Source organism: Oncorhynchus masou, chromosome 28 (assembly GCF_036934945.1).
Source record: "Oncorhynchus masou masou isolate Uvic2021 chromosome 28, UVic_Omas_1.1, whole genome shotgun sequence".
Taxonomy (NCBI): Eukaryota; Metazoa; Chordata; class Actinopteri; order Salmoniformes; family Salmonidae; genus Oncorhynchus; species Oncorhynchus masou.
In genome coordinates, this window is record NC_088239.1 from 74761990 (window position 1) to 74777194 (window position 15205).

Below are 15205 nucleotides of genomic sequence, written 5' to 3' on the forward strand. Positions count from 1 at the left end.
AAGCCTTCCCAGAAGAGTAGCAAAGGGGGGGACCAACTCCATATTAATCTCATGATTTTGGAATGAGATGTTCGAAGAGCATACCATTGGCCATGTAGTGGATGTGTACATACAAATAACATGTATACACAAGTTATGACAAAAAACAAGTTTAAAAAAAGATTGTGTTGCGAAATACATTATAATAAGTTAATTTTAAATATATTCCTTTTCAGTGTTGTTTAACTCAAGCCTTTTCAATAGGTGAGAAGTGTGTAAAAAAATAAAAATAAAAAACTTTTGAAGTTGCTTTGTTTATTACCTTTTTGGACTTCGAAAACTGTTGCGGTATTAAGAATTATTGCATTAGTAGTTGTGAAAATTGTGGTAAAATGCATATCTGATCAATAAACACAACAATTATGAAATGGATGAGTAAAGATCCTAATCTTAGTAATCCAAGAGTAATTATTTTCTGTCAGTTTCGTGAGAATCATCCATATACTTTTGTGCAGCTCAAATTTTGGAACGGACCATATCCGTCGCTCTGTTTGCGTAGGGCCCTTTACACAAAACTGACACACTGAACAGAACATATACGGACAGTATAACTGAATAAGAGTGGCATCTGTCCTCGACCATTTCAGACAGGGAGTGATTAAATGGGTAGGGATGCTTTAAATTAGGCTACTTCACTGTCAGCACATTCTCTGTTCAAATGTGATTATCAGTCAGCCAGCCGGAAACCATATAGCTGACCATGTTAAACAAGACAAACGTAGAAAAAAAAAACTCTTGAATAAATCAGTCCGCTGTTAATATGTTTAGGGTTAGGCCTATACGAGGTTCAGACTTTAAAATTAAATCCATATGACATTATTTATTTATTTTAAGTGAGGAGCGCTGATTAAACGTTTTTCATGTGAATTTGTCCTTGGTCATGTCTCCTTCACTCTGGTGACAGTTGATGACCTCAACCGTGTTCTTGATCCCATCAAGAATGCAAAACACACATCAAGAATGCAAAACACACATCAAGAATGCAAAACACAGACCTGCCAAGGGTACATTTGAGTGTTTCAAGGTAGTGCGTGTCTAATGGTTTGAGCAGTTTGTTGTTGAGCCACACCCATTCTGTCACCCTTCAACAGAAACACAATGTGCATCAACTATGAAGGGAAGTGGGTGGTGGTGGGTAGAAGAGCTAATAAAATATACCCATTTCTGAGCTCGGTGGATGCTCTCCCTTGACTACACAAGAAGCTAATGAAATAAGTTAATTTTGTTTCCTGCCTGGCCCCTTCCATTCTATATATTTCCAGGGATTACCTCATCGAAGGGATAGGGACAGACAGCAGCAGCATTATGATTGCTCCACCTAACTCTCCGAAATGCTAATTAGAGCTTCCTTCCCCCATCCAATCGATTCAGATCTGTGCATAGTAGGGCGAGGGACTATTGGAAGGAGTTAGGGGCCACAATGCAACCAGGCCCGAGTTCGGAATATACCGTCTTTAGTCTGGAGTGATGACTGGAAAACTAAATTCTGACATTGGTGCAAAAACTACCAGAGAAACTATGAGGACAGAGAGGAGACAACTGAACAGGCTCATCCATAACGCAGAAATGTTTTCTTCACTCAGGCTGCAGCTCTGAGAATAGACCTGAAATTCTATTAATAAATTAGCACGGAATAAGGCCATCAACTAGAAAATGACAGGCCTTCTCGTCTCTGCAATGTCAAGGAAACATTGGTCTTACTAGGTCACAGGAGAAGTAAAAACTAAAACAGCTAAAAGCAGCAAGCACAGATCACAAGCCTTGCATGCTAATCTTTGAGGACGTAGTTGTTACTTTCCCCATAGATTTCTCACTGAGGATGGAAAAGGCTTATGTCATGTCCACAATTGGCCACCATCCTTGAAATGGGTGGCGGTTAGGACAGTCAGACGCAATGACGCAAGCGAGGCACAGCGTGGTCCAAATTCTCAGAGGTCATCACCCACCCAGCTGTGCAAATCCTGTCCCTGTGACTTCAACACATATCTATCTTTTATTTGATTTTTATTGGCATGGCATGTTTGTTCACATCTACATTGCCTTAGGGCCCTTGCCAAACTTTTAAAGAAGGTGAACTGCTGACAACAGCAGCTGTTCATCCGAGTGTGTGTTGGAAAAGACAAATATTTTCATTATGATAACTTTACATTTATTAGGATTTTTATGAATTTTGTTATTATTATAATTGGTTTTAATGTTTAAACTTGTATTTAACTAGGCAAGTTAGTTAAAGAACAAATTCTTATTCACAATGACGGCCTACCCCAGCCAAACCCTTACGAAGCTGGGCCAATTGTGTGCCGCCTTATGGGACTCCCAATCACGGCCGGTTGTGATACTGCCTGGAATCGAACCAGGGTCTGTAGTGACACCTGCAGCACTGAGATGCAGTGCCTTAGACCGACCGCTACACCACTCAGGAGCCAGAGTGGATGAGATAAAACTCTATTTAGTGCAAGAAGTTTACCACATCATCAAGACGATTATAATCAGGAAGGATTAGGTATACAAAGGCTAGTAATACCACCACCAAATGTGAAAACCATCAAAATGCATTGAAAGCGAGGTGAAAGACAAATCGACAAAGGCCATCGACACCATCCAATGGCCGAATTACTAAAACAATGAATAGCCAGCCAGCTGCTTTCTGCTTACCATGAGAAAGATTAGTTTAGGATATTCTTAAAGCCGTATTTTAGAAGTATGTAAATATTTGCCACTACGCAGTATTGCTGCTATTTACAAACGCCTTGGTTGGCTTGACCAGCAGATGATGCCATTTTATTCAATGGCATTCTAACTGTGGCATTGATGCTGGGCGGGTCCTTCGCCTATAGCCGACACAAATATGTATTCCGTCGACAACAGACAATAAATAACAATTGATTAAATAATGTATGTGTATACACCAATGTTATAGTCAATTACATACCATATGTATAAATGGGTATTTGATTTATAAACATTTATAAGCTGCAAATATTGCTGTAGAATGGGTCGCGACGTTGTGTGCTCGCTCTGTCAACGCAAGGAAGCTTAGCTAACTTGTTAGCAAGCTGACAAGCCAGTGATGGCTTCTGGTTCAGCTAGCTAATAAAGCTAGTCTCCATAAGGTTATATAAGTCTGTTTCAACAAGTTATATATTAAGCTTGTTTTTTTTACCAGGGAGGAGATGGCGTTGCCCTGACAGTTATGACAAATATTGTATAGTACGTTTAGAAACTGGTTTTGCTGTCGGGCTTGCATCTCCCAGATGCAAGTAGCTAGCTAACTTAGTTAGCAGGGGGATGGTGAGGCCACTGAGGTATATAGGGTGAGGCTAGTTGTGTGAGTGACCAACAATGCTATCCCACACAACCTAACGTTACTAGAAAAAGCAGGACGGTAAATTGCTCTATGAATAGGCTAGTTAGTAAACGCCAAAGCCGTTTTTATTGAAACCCACCACGTGCACGCTTACCTCTACTTTGCAGTTCGCTTGGGTAGCTTTCTAAAACCGGATCAAAAATGTGTGGAAACCTCCCGGAATAAAATAGCTGTCGACGGCGTCGAGCTGTTCTGGGCTATAGAGCGAGCTGTTTGGGATGTCGCTAGTGACATCATACACCGCAGCACCGAATGTGTAACGATGACTACCGGAAAATACCGAACCTCATCATACTATAGTTTTGCATGCTTATGTAATACATTTGTAATAAATGTGACTTAAATTATCATTATTTCCAGTGATATTGAAACTGTATCATATCACATTCATTTAGTGACTGTTTCACATGTGTAGAAGTAGACTGGGTGTGTACTCGTGCAGGATGCAGGCCATTTGGCAGGGTGCCACAGAATACACGTTGGTTCTATACAAATATATATAAACCATATACATATATAATATAAATATATTATATAAATATAATATAAATATATTGTATCGTGTCACCTTATGATTGTTGTCTTATTCATAGAAATAAAACATGTTTTGTTATACCCCTGTATCAAATTACCAACATTGTTTCCTATTATTTTAAATTAACATGGAATGTAATATTGTTACATTGTTTGCTTTGTGTTAGCATGCAAACCAATCTGACTGACACAATGTACTTGATTTTAAACTAGGTTGTAATATTTCAAGAATGTATGCTTAACACTTGAGGGCAATGCATGGCTGCCATGTTTTCCTCCGGGCTGGCTCGGCCCTCCCCTCCTGAGTGAATCATTGTGAGCTTACAGAACAGGGCTGTGGGCAGCTGAGCGACAATTGAGGAAACCTAAACTTTCCCGGAGGACCTATCATCCTATCACCTCCTCTCTACCTTCTCTTCCTCTGTATCTGCTGCCGAAGCCACTTTCTATCACTCTAAATTTCAAGCTTCCGCCTCTAACCCTAGGAAACTGTCGACGACAACTTTTTTTCACTATCTCATCCCTCCTTAAGCCTCCACCCCCTCCCTCTCTGCAGATGACTTTGTCAACCACTTTGAAAAAAATATTTGATGACATCAGCTACTCATTCACTCAACCCATTGAGTCCATTGGTCTCACTCACACAGAACTACCTTACACCTTGACCTCTTTCTTCCCTCTCTCTCCAGATGACATCCTGCGACTAGTGAGGTCGGGCTGCCCGACAACCTGCCCACTTGACCCCATCCCCTCCTCCCTTCTCCAGACCATCTCTAGAGACCTTCTCTCATTCCTCAAATCCCTTATCAACTCATCCCTGACCACTGGTTGCGTCCCCTCTGACTTCAAAATGGCCTGAGTTGCTCCCCTTCTCAAGAAACCAACACTCGACTCATCTGATGTCAAAAACTATAGACCTGTATCCCATCTTTCTTTTCTTTCAAAAACACTTGAGAGTGCTGTCTCTGATCAACTATCTCATTATCTCTCTCAGAGCAATCTTCTTGACCCAAAACCAGCTTCAAGACGGGTCACTCAACCGAGACCGCTCTTCTCTGTGTCACGGAGGCTCTCCCCATTGCCAAAGCTGACTCTCTCTCCTCTGTTCTCATCCTCCTAGATCTATTTGCTGACTTCGACACTGTGAACCATCAGATCCTCCTCTTCACCCTCCCAGGGCTGGGCATCTCAGGCTCTGCACACTCTTGGATTGCATTCTACTTGGCATGCCGCTCCTAGAGGATCTCTGTCTGCGCCATGTACTCTCACTACTGGTGTCCCCCAGGGCTCGGTTCTAGGCGCTCTCCTCTTCTTTCTATACACCAAGTCACTTGGCTCTGTCATACCCATACACATGGTCTTTCCTATAATTTCTATGCGGATGACACTCAGCTTATTTTCTCCTTCCCCCTTCTGACACCCAAGTGGCGACACGCATCTCTGCGTGCCTGGCAGATATCTCAACTTGTGTGTCAGCCCACCATCTCAAGCACAACCTAAACAAGACGGAAGTGCTCTTCCTCCTGGGGAAGGCCTGCCCGCTCAAAGACCATCACAGTTGACAAATCCACAGTGTCGCCATCCCAGAGTGCAAATAACCTTGGAGTGACCCTGGACAACACCCTGTTGTTCTCTGCAAACATCAAAGCACTGGCCTGCTCCTACAGGTTCATGATCACAACATCCGTAGAGTACGACCTTACCTAACACAGGAAATGGCGCAGGTCCTAATCCAGGCACTTGTCTTCTCCCGTCTGGACTACTGCAACTCGCTGTTGGCTGGGCTCCTCGCTTGTGTCATCAAAACCCTGCAACTTATCCAGAAGGCCCGCCTGGTTTTCAACCTTCCCATGTTCTCTCATGTCACCCCACTCCTCCACACACTCCACTGGCTTCCAGTTGAAGCTCGCATCCACCACAAGACCATGGTGCTTACCTACGGAACAGCAAGAGGAATTGCCCCTCCCAACCTTCAAGCTATGCTCAAACCCAGTTGAAGCTCGCATCCGCTACAAGACCATGGTGCTTGCCTACGGAGCTGTGAGGGGAACGGCACCGCAGTACCTCCAGGCTCTGATCAGGCCCTACACCCAAGCAAGGGCACTGCGTTCATCCACCTCTGGCCTGCTCGCCTCCCTACCATTGAGGAAGTACAGTTCCCGCTCAGCCCAGTCAAAACTGTTCGCTGCTCTGGCCCCCCAATGGTGGAACAAACTCCCTCACGACGCCAGGACAGCGGAGTCAATCACCACCTTCCGGAGACACCTGAAACCCCACCTCTTCAAGGAATACCTAGGATAAGATGAGTAATCCTTCTCACCACCCCCCCCCTTAATGATTTAGATGCACTATTGTAAAGTGGCTGTTCCACTGGATGTCAGAAGGTGAATTCACCAATTTGTAAGTCGCTCTGGATAAGAGCGTCTGCTAAATGACTTAAATGTAAATGTAAACCCTACACCCCAACGCAAGCACTCCGTTCTGCCACCTCAGGTCTCTTGGCCCTCTCACCCCTATAGGTGTTCAAGCTCTTCTCTGTAAGTCACTCTGGATAAGAGTGTCATGTAAAATGTTTTCCCAAAGTACCTGACACAACTAACCTATTATTGGTGGCGTTGGGTTGAGGATTCAATTCAATATGACTTTATAATTGCAGTAGTATAGCTAGTGCTAGGCCTACAGCAGTACTATGACTCACTCGGGTGGGTTGGGAAGTCAGCACACTCTGCCACGCCATAACCTTAGTATTCTTTGTTTTCTTTATTATTTTGGTTAGGTCAGGGTGTGACATGGGTTATATGTGTGTTTTTGTCTCATCTAGGGTGTTTGTACTGTCTAGGGGTTTTGTAGATTTATGGGGTTGTTTCCGTCTAGGTGTTTATGTAGGTCTATGGTTGCCTAGATTGGTTCTCAATTAGAGGCAGGTGTTTATAGTTGTCTCTGATTGGGAACCATATTTAGACAGCCATCTTCTTTGGGTATTTCGTGGGTTATTATCTATGTTATACTGCACGTTAGCACAGTGTTTGTATAGCGGTCACGGTTGTCTTTTTTTGTTTAAGTGTTTTCATTAACAAAGAAGAATGTATTCTAATATTCTAACCACTCTGTGCCTTGGTCTACTCCATACAACGATCGTGACACACTCACAACATAACTTTATTTATCATTTTTACCATCTTTACCATTTTTTATTTCACCTTTATTTAACTAGGCACACAAACAACTTACTTGTAGCAAATAACATAGAATACCTACCAATAGTGTGCTTCCATTTCTATTATAATATAACATGTTCCCAGATGGCTCTGTCTTGAAGTATCACCCTCATTAGCAGACATGCAATGAACCATGTTGTCACAACTTTCAATTGTCGGCTCTGTTTACATTAGACAGCCCCATCAAGATAGAAGGACAAAGAGGACAGAAACAACCAATAGAAAGACACCCGCTACTCTAGATCCAGAACCCCATATAAACCAGCAATCAACCCTTGCAATCTTCACATTCATTTCAGTGACCGACACAGACCAAACCAGGAGGATGTCAACTTCTGAAGACTTTGCATTGTCCAGTGAGAATTTGGCAGCAAGAGACAATGGCAGAGGCATAGCATTCCACTTGTAAGTACCACATTTCTTTACTATTATCCTGCTGAAAGTTACATGAATTAGTCCTTTGCTGAGGGGAGGTTGCCATACCAAATTGTTCTATTTAAGCATATTTGCCACTGACTGAAAGGTTATGTAGTAATAAAACTCATAATATGCTCAACAGCTTTGATGCAGTTGACTCGGGATACAGTTTGCAACCTGGTGTCATCCCAACCAATTTTGATGTCCAACAATTACAGGTAAGCCTATTTTGGCTTTATTTTTACTGATTTGTGTGCTAATACCCTCTGGTGTGACCATGCCTTGTGAAACATACTATTACCTAATTTGTAGGCAGGCCCAACACCCACCCGCATTTTTATCAACACTCTATGCAAATGCTATCCACAACCCCCATTCTGTCACACCTCTGTGAAGCAGTTGTGATACAAGCCTATAGGTGTGATTGGAAGTAAACTTTTACATTATTCAATTGATCAACTCAGATTTCGAATCCAAACAAATCAAATGTTTATAAATGGGTCTTAGACTCATTGTGTCATTCTCTTTTGTTCCTGGCCTGCTGTGGTGAGATACCTACTCTGTCTAAACTCCCCGTGGACTCTTGGGGCATGGCCTTTCAGCCCATGAACTCTCTCCCTCTCTTTGTTCATAATAATTGCGTAATCACAGGCCCCATGAGGGGATAACAATATAAATGTATTTCAAATATTACTTCACTACAGATTCATGTTATAGGGCCAAGCTAACCCAAGCAGTACGGGGCTGGCCTAGATATCCTTCTACCATAGTTGCTCAAACCATGCTGGAAAGGACAATCAAAAGACTACTAGGCCTAAGTGTTGGCACCAGATATACAGTTATCACCTATTATCTTTTCAATCTGAATTAAAGTGTGTCAGTGTGTTAAACACTCCACAATTATTTGTGTTCGAATTTGGTTTAGATTTATCTGAATTTGTCTTTTTTTGGATGTTTTCTAGGAAATGCCTAACCTGCCTAGTCCAAGAAGAAATCTTCATGAATCTGAGAACAATGCTATGAGAAGTCCCACGATTGCTCTCTGTTCTTGTGAAGGATCTCCCATCGCCACCATCATTAACCTAATGGCCGAAATGAGTTCACGAGAGGAACTTAAAAACAGACTCCGAAGACAGTTAGTGATTACAATCCAGCAACGTGATGAGTACCAGAGGAGAGACAGAGAAGCCAAAGCCAAATTGAGGATGTTTGAGAGAAAGGCCATTGTGTTGAGGGCACAGGTCAGTGCTTTACAACCAGGTCAATTCCATTTACCATCTGGTCAGATCTCAAACAACTTAGTGTGAGCCAGCAGACAAATACAGGTAGGTTTACTTTTCTGGCTTGATTAGGATGTGTAGGTAGGGCTGTATTTTTGTGCAGATGCTGAAAGCTAAAGACAAATGGGGTGACAATTCCTTAAATACAACGAGGGCCAAATTTGTGCAAATTACTTGTGTTGAAATTAGATGTAGAACTTTTAGCTTTATTTTGATCTCTTCCAGGAACTGCGTGAACAGGCTAGACAGTATCAAATGCCTATTCCGATAAGAACTGTTCGTGGATCTCAGAACAGTGCTATGAGATGCCATGGTGACACTCTCTGTTCCTCTTGTGGCCAACCTCTCACCTCAATCAGCATACGCCTACGGGCGGTGATGAGATCCCGGCAAGCACTGAAAAACACCTTTCGAAGACAATTCGCGCTGATAATCCAGCAACGTGATGAGCTCAGGACCAGAGCCAGAGAAGCTGAAGCTAAAGGGAGGATTTTGGAGAGAAGGCACATCCTGATGAAGGCACAAGTCAGAGCTGTGCATGAAGCCTACCTAAGAGATATCGAGTTAGGTAAACTCAGCAACCCATAACCAAATGTTGTGTGAACCTTGGGTTCTGGAAATGTTTGTGAGAAATTGGAAGTTATTTGATAAAGTTATTTGTCACTTACCCAATGAGAAATGGCTACTTATTTGATGCAAAATGATTTGCAGTTGACAGCAAGTCAATGCCTTATGACAGGCTTCTCTCATGAGAGTTAGGTGAAAGAATGAAAATATACAATCAATTCCATGCATTCGTGCATAACAAATTCCATCATAATTCCTTTGAATACCATAATGATCTTAGCTTTTCTGTACAATATTTTAATAAAAATGTATATATTTATTTTCCCTTTTTACCTATATTAAAGTGGATGAGAAAAAAATAATTTTCTAATTGTGGTAACAAACCATTGACTCTAAAGGAGTGTAGGCTAAGCTGACATGTCTGTTCCTTAGGATTACAATCCTGCTACGATTCTTGTTTGTGTTTTTTGATGCCAGAAGACCTTGTCCTGTCCTGTCGGAGTCTGCCTGGCAGGAGCAACCTGACTATACAACGTTCTTTTTGTTCCGCTGACAACGTTGGAAGAGGATTTATGCCATTCCTGTACATTAAAGAACTCTGTTTTCTGTTAAAACCGCTTTTGGGTCTTCACTCAAGTTCCAGAAGAATCAGACCGAGAATGGAGGATCGAGATTTGACAGAGAAAGTCTGCTGCTCAACATGCCGTTGAGACCCTGTGTCTGACGGGTTCACCAACTCCACCTCGATCCACCGCCCACTTCCAGGGTCCGAGTCTCCGGAGCCCAGGATCAACAACCCGCCGTGTTAAGCCCACAGGCTCATTCCTCACTCAGTGTGATGTGGTGTTCTCTCTCCAGCCCAACACTTACTTACGTCATTTCTCTCCTTCGTGCACGGCAGTCTGGGAGGCGGGCTGATAACCAGTATCAGGACTTTAAGGAGAGATGATACGGGTTTTTGACCGTTCTGTTTTTGGCGAGGAAGGGCCCTGTCTTCCCTATGTCAGGGAATAGATCCATAACGGATTATTCTATTGAGTTTCGCACTCTCGCTGCCTCTAGTGACTGGAACGAGCCGGCTTTGCTTTCGTTTTCTGGGTCTCCACGTCGAGTTAGGATGAGATCCTCTCCCGGGAGGTTCCTTCCAGTCTGGACTCCTTAATAGCTCTTTTCGCATAGATGCTGACGGTTTGAAGCTCGTGGAAAGGAACGTTCTCCGTTGCTCCCCTCTCCACATCACTGCCACCTGCCGCATCACTGCCACCCTCCTCCGCCGGCTCGGATGCTGCCTATGGTATTCGCATCTCGGCCAAGGAGAGGGAACGGAGAATCACCAATCGCCTCTGTCTCTACTGCGGCTCCGCTGGTCATTTTGTCACCTCATGTCCAGTAAAAGCCAGAGCTCATCAGTAAGAGGAGGGCTACAAATACTCAGGCCTCTCCTTCTGGATCACGCACTACCTTTCCGGTCCATCTCCGCTGGCCCGGTTCACTTCCTGCAGTGCCTTGATAGAAATATCGAGACCTGGGCTCGGGAACATGACATTCCTCTCAGACAGTTAGGGGAGCCCAGGGCCTTGTTAGCTTTAGATAGTTCTCTCCCCAAGATTCAGACGCTGCCTTTAACCCTCACTGTCTCTGGTAATCAACAGAAACCATTTCTTTTTTAATTTTTCGTTCACCTTTTACACCTGTTGTTTTGGGTCATCCCTGGAGTGCGCCATAACCCTTCTATTAATTGGTCTAGTAATACTATCCTATCCTGGAAATGTAACCTGTTTAATGTCTGCTATCCCTCCTGTTTCCTCTGTCTCTTCTTCACGAGCCTGGCGATTTGACAGGGGATGCTCAGAACAGTGTATCAGATCTGCCGGTGTTGGTGACAAGGCCACTTCTCTCCCTCCACTGTTGACTGTAGTATTGGAACCAAGATTATACTCTCTGTCGGCTCCCGAACGTAAGGCTCTCGAGGATTATTTGTCGGTTTCGCTCGACGGTACCAATCAGGAACGCCCATGCGTGGATTATCGAGGCTGAATGACATAACAGTTAAGAATCGTTATCCGCTTCCTCTTATGTCTTCAGCCCGAGATCCTGCAGGGAGCCAGGTTTTTCACCAAATTGGACCTTCGTAACGCCTACCATCTCGTGCGCATCAGGGAGGGGGACGAGTGGAAGACGGCGTTTAACACTCCGTTAGGGCACTTTGAATACCGGGTTCTTCCTTTCGGCCTCGTTAACGCTCCAGCTGTCTTTCAGGCACTAGTTAAAACGTCCTGAAGACATGCTGAACATTTTTGTTTTCCGATATCCTGATTTTTTCACCGTCTCTCTCGATTCATGTTCAGCACGATGAGCGTCCTCAGCGCCTTTTCACTGTCTTTATGTGAAGGCTGAGAAGTGCACTTTTCATGCCGCCTCTGTCCCTTTTCTCGGTTCCGTTATTTCCGCTGAGGGCATTAAGATGGATCCCGCTGTCCAGGCTGTCAAGTCACGCGTCGAGCTGGAGCTTCGCTAATTTCTACCGTCGTTTCATCCGTAAAGGTGGCAGCTCCTCTCACAGCCCTTACTTCTGTTAAGACGTGCTTTAAAGGCTTTTGATCTTCTTAAGAATCGTTTTACATCCGCACCTATTCTTGTTACACCTGACATCTCTAGACAGTTTGTTGTTGAGGTTGACAGCGTCAGAGGTGGGCTGGGAGCCATTCTTTCTCAGCGCTCTCTCTAAGGTCCATATCGCTTATCGCCGTCAGAACGTAACTATGATGTTGGTCAGAACCCATAACCACAGTGGTTGGGCGACCGTTCCTTTTGTCGTTTGGACTGACCATAGGAACCTTGAGTACATCCGTTCAGCCAAAACTTAATGCGCGTCAGGCTCGTTGGGCTCTGTTTTTCGCTCGTTTCGAGTTTGTTATTTCTTATCGTCCGGGCTCAAAAACACCAAACCTGATGCTTTATCTCGTCTCTTCAGTTCTTCTGAGGTCTGTTGACTGTCTGGGGAATTGAGGCAGGTAAAGCAAGACTCGCTCAACTCCGTCGGCGAGCTTGTCCTAGGAAAACTCGTCCGGCCGTTCTTCAGTGGGCCCACTTGCCAAATTAGCCGGCCAAGGGATTTGCTCACTTACGCCAGCGTTTCTGGTGGCCCACTCGGGCGTGACGCGTCGATTTGTCGCCGCTTGTTCGGTTGCGCGCAGACTAAAAGGAACTCTCCTCCTGCCGGCCGTCTCAGACCGCTTCCCATTCCCTCTCGACCGTGGTCTCACATCGCTTTAGATTTTATCACCGGACTGCCTTCATCAGCGGGGAAGACAGTTATTCTTACGGTTGTCGATAGATTCTCTAAGGCGGCTCATTTCAGATAAATCAGATCATTATGATGTTTTAATTCATGGCCTTCCGTCTGACGTCGTTTCCGACAGAGGTCCGCAGTTCACGTCTCAATTTTGGAGGGAGTTTGCCGTTTGATTGGGGCTTCCGTCAGTCTCTCGTCCGGCTTTCATCCCCAGTCTAACGGTCAAGCCGAACGGGCCAATCAGACTATACATTTTACGCAGTCTTTCTTTTCGTAACCCTGCGTCTTGGTCAGAACATACGCCCACAACTCGCTTCCCTCGTCTGCTACCGGTCTATCCCCTTTTCAATACCAGCCTCCGCTGTTCTCATCTCCAGCTCGCCGAGTCCTGCGTCCCCTCCGCTCAGGCTTTTGTCCAGCGTTGCGCGCACCTGGAAGGGGGTCAGGTCGGCACTTGCCGTAATGACTGTGAGGGCCGCTAATAGCGTAGGACCAGTCCTAGAATGATCTCAGAACCTTCCCCTTAAGACAGCTTCTCGCAAGTTGGCCCCCGGTTCATTGGTCCGTTCCGTATTTCCCAGGTCATTAATCCTGTCGCAACTTCTTCTCCAGCTATCTTCGTCGCGTTCACCCGGTCTTCCATGTCTCCTGTGTTAATCGTCCCTCCCCCCCATCCTTGTCGGCGCACCCATCTACAGGGTTCGTAAGATTTTGGACATGCGCCCTCGGGGCCGTGGTTTACCTAGTGGATTGGGAGTACGGTCCTGGAGGAGACGTGCTGGAAAAAAGGTTTTCCTAAGGCGCTCAGTGGGGGGGTACTGTCATGTCTTGTTATGTCTGTTCCTGTCCTTTCTCTTCATTCTCTCTCTCTGCTGGTCTTTTTAGGTTACCTTCTCTGTCTCTCATTCCTCAGCTGTTCTACATCTGCCCTAACTAGCTCTTTCACTCTTCCCCACCTGTTCTCTCTTCCCCCTCTGATTAGGTCATTTCTCTCTCTGTTCCTGCTACTTTCAGTGTCTGATTCTTGTTTGTGTTTTTTGATGCCAGAAGCAAGCTGTCGTCTCGTTTGCTTCCATGTCCAGTCTGCCTGGCAGGAGCAACCTGCACTATACTGTTCTTTTTGGCTGACAGCGTTGGAAGAGGATTTATGCCATTCCTGTATTTTCATTAAAGAACTCTGTTTTCTTTAAAACCGCTTTTGGGTCTTCACTCAAGTTCATAACAACTGAGCACTATTTCCCCCTCGCTCTGCACTATTCCCCCCTCCCCCTCTGCTCCAGCCCTTTTCTATGCATCATTCCCCTACCTCTGTCACACCCAGGCTGCTGTGGTCAGAAGAGGTAGTAAATTCCTAGAGAAGATCCTGCCTCATGTCCAGACAGTATAGAGAGAGTGAGTTTTCATAGAGAGAACAAAGGAATTTCTTCCACCTCACAGAACTGGAGAACCAAATTACATTTATGTTCTGGGGAAGGTATAAAAGATTGGTGAAGAATCCGGCTACGAACTGGTCCGTTTGGTACAATTTTGTGAAACTCATGGGAGACAATACAGCCACATTACCATAACGCTGTTTATACAATAGCCTCAGTTAGGAGGCTTACATGAATGAGTGAGGGTGATACTGTTTGTGAAATTGTGTAATGTGATTTTGGACTGTTTAATGAAGGAAACTCCAATTCCCTAAAAAGTTTCACTAAGTCAGGACCTGGCGTCATGAGACAGCCTTTTTCTATGTCCCGAATAAAACCCCCTCCTGAGTTTTCTATCAGCAGACCGAGTTTACCTCAATTACGAGATGGCTAAATGTTGCAGACCAGCTTACCACGAAAGGGCCAAGGTTTGAGTAGAGACCATAAACCTGAGTATAAGCTAAGGTTTGAGTAGATGGCTGAATCTTTTAACCATACCACATGGTTAAACTCTTAGACTATCGATACCGACAGAATAAGAACAAGTCTGATATTATTGTAAGTCGCTCTGGATAAGAGCGTCTGCTAAATGACTTAAATGTAAATGTAAATGAATTACTAGTCTGCAGCTAGGAATTTGGCATCATTGAACGCGAAGACTGACAACCGCCGAAACATCTATTCTATAACGACATGAATTAGCCATCCTAACCACGACAGAGAGAGAGAGAGGGCGGACAGACTCTCCAATAAAAACAAACTTTTCAACAGAGATCCCGATGACACACTGAGCGTAAATATATATATATATTGCAATTGTTCCCGAATGAAGCATTCATGTGCAAAGGATTAGCATTTAAATTGTTATAATTATCACTCTAACAAGCCACCATACCGGTTTAGCCCACTAGGGCACATCCCCCTATCATTTCTTTGTAACCATATCTACTTTGTTTGTTTGTGTTATGCATTTCTGTGAGTACTTAGTAAATAAATTATTTTAAGACAATTGATGTATGGATGACTTATAGTGAAGACTGGGTTCGTGTAGATAACCAACAATTTACGACGTTTGG

The 15205-nt window shown here is 44.3% G+C and overlaps 1 protein-coding gene and 1 long non-coding RNA gene across 2 annotated transcripts in view; one reads left to right on the top strand and one right to left on the bottom strand.

Moving 5' to 3' along the window:
• sptan1 (spectrin alpha, non-erythrocytic 1) overlaps positions 1–3620 on the bottom strand; it is a 54635-nt gene extending 51015 nt beyond the window's left edge. The window contains exon 1 of the mRNA XM_064943317.1: positions 3501–3620. The gene's annotated coding sequence lies outside the window, so the exon portion shown is untranslated. The remainder of the gene's footprint in view (positions 1–3500) is intronic.
• A 3827-nt stretch (positions 3621–7447) lies between these two features.
• Positions 7448–8894, top strand: LOC135516921 (uncharacterized). The gene is made up of 3 exons (XR_010451983.1): positions 7448–7563; positions 7718–7793; positions 8538–8894. It is a non-coding gene; the product is annotated as an uncharacterized LOC135516921 (long non-coding RNA).
• Positions 8895–15205: the final 6311 nt, after the last annotated feature.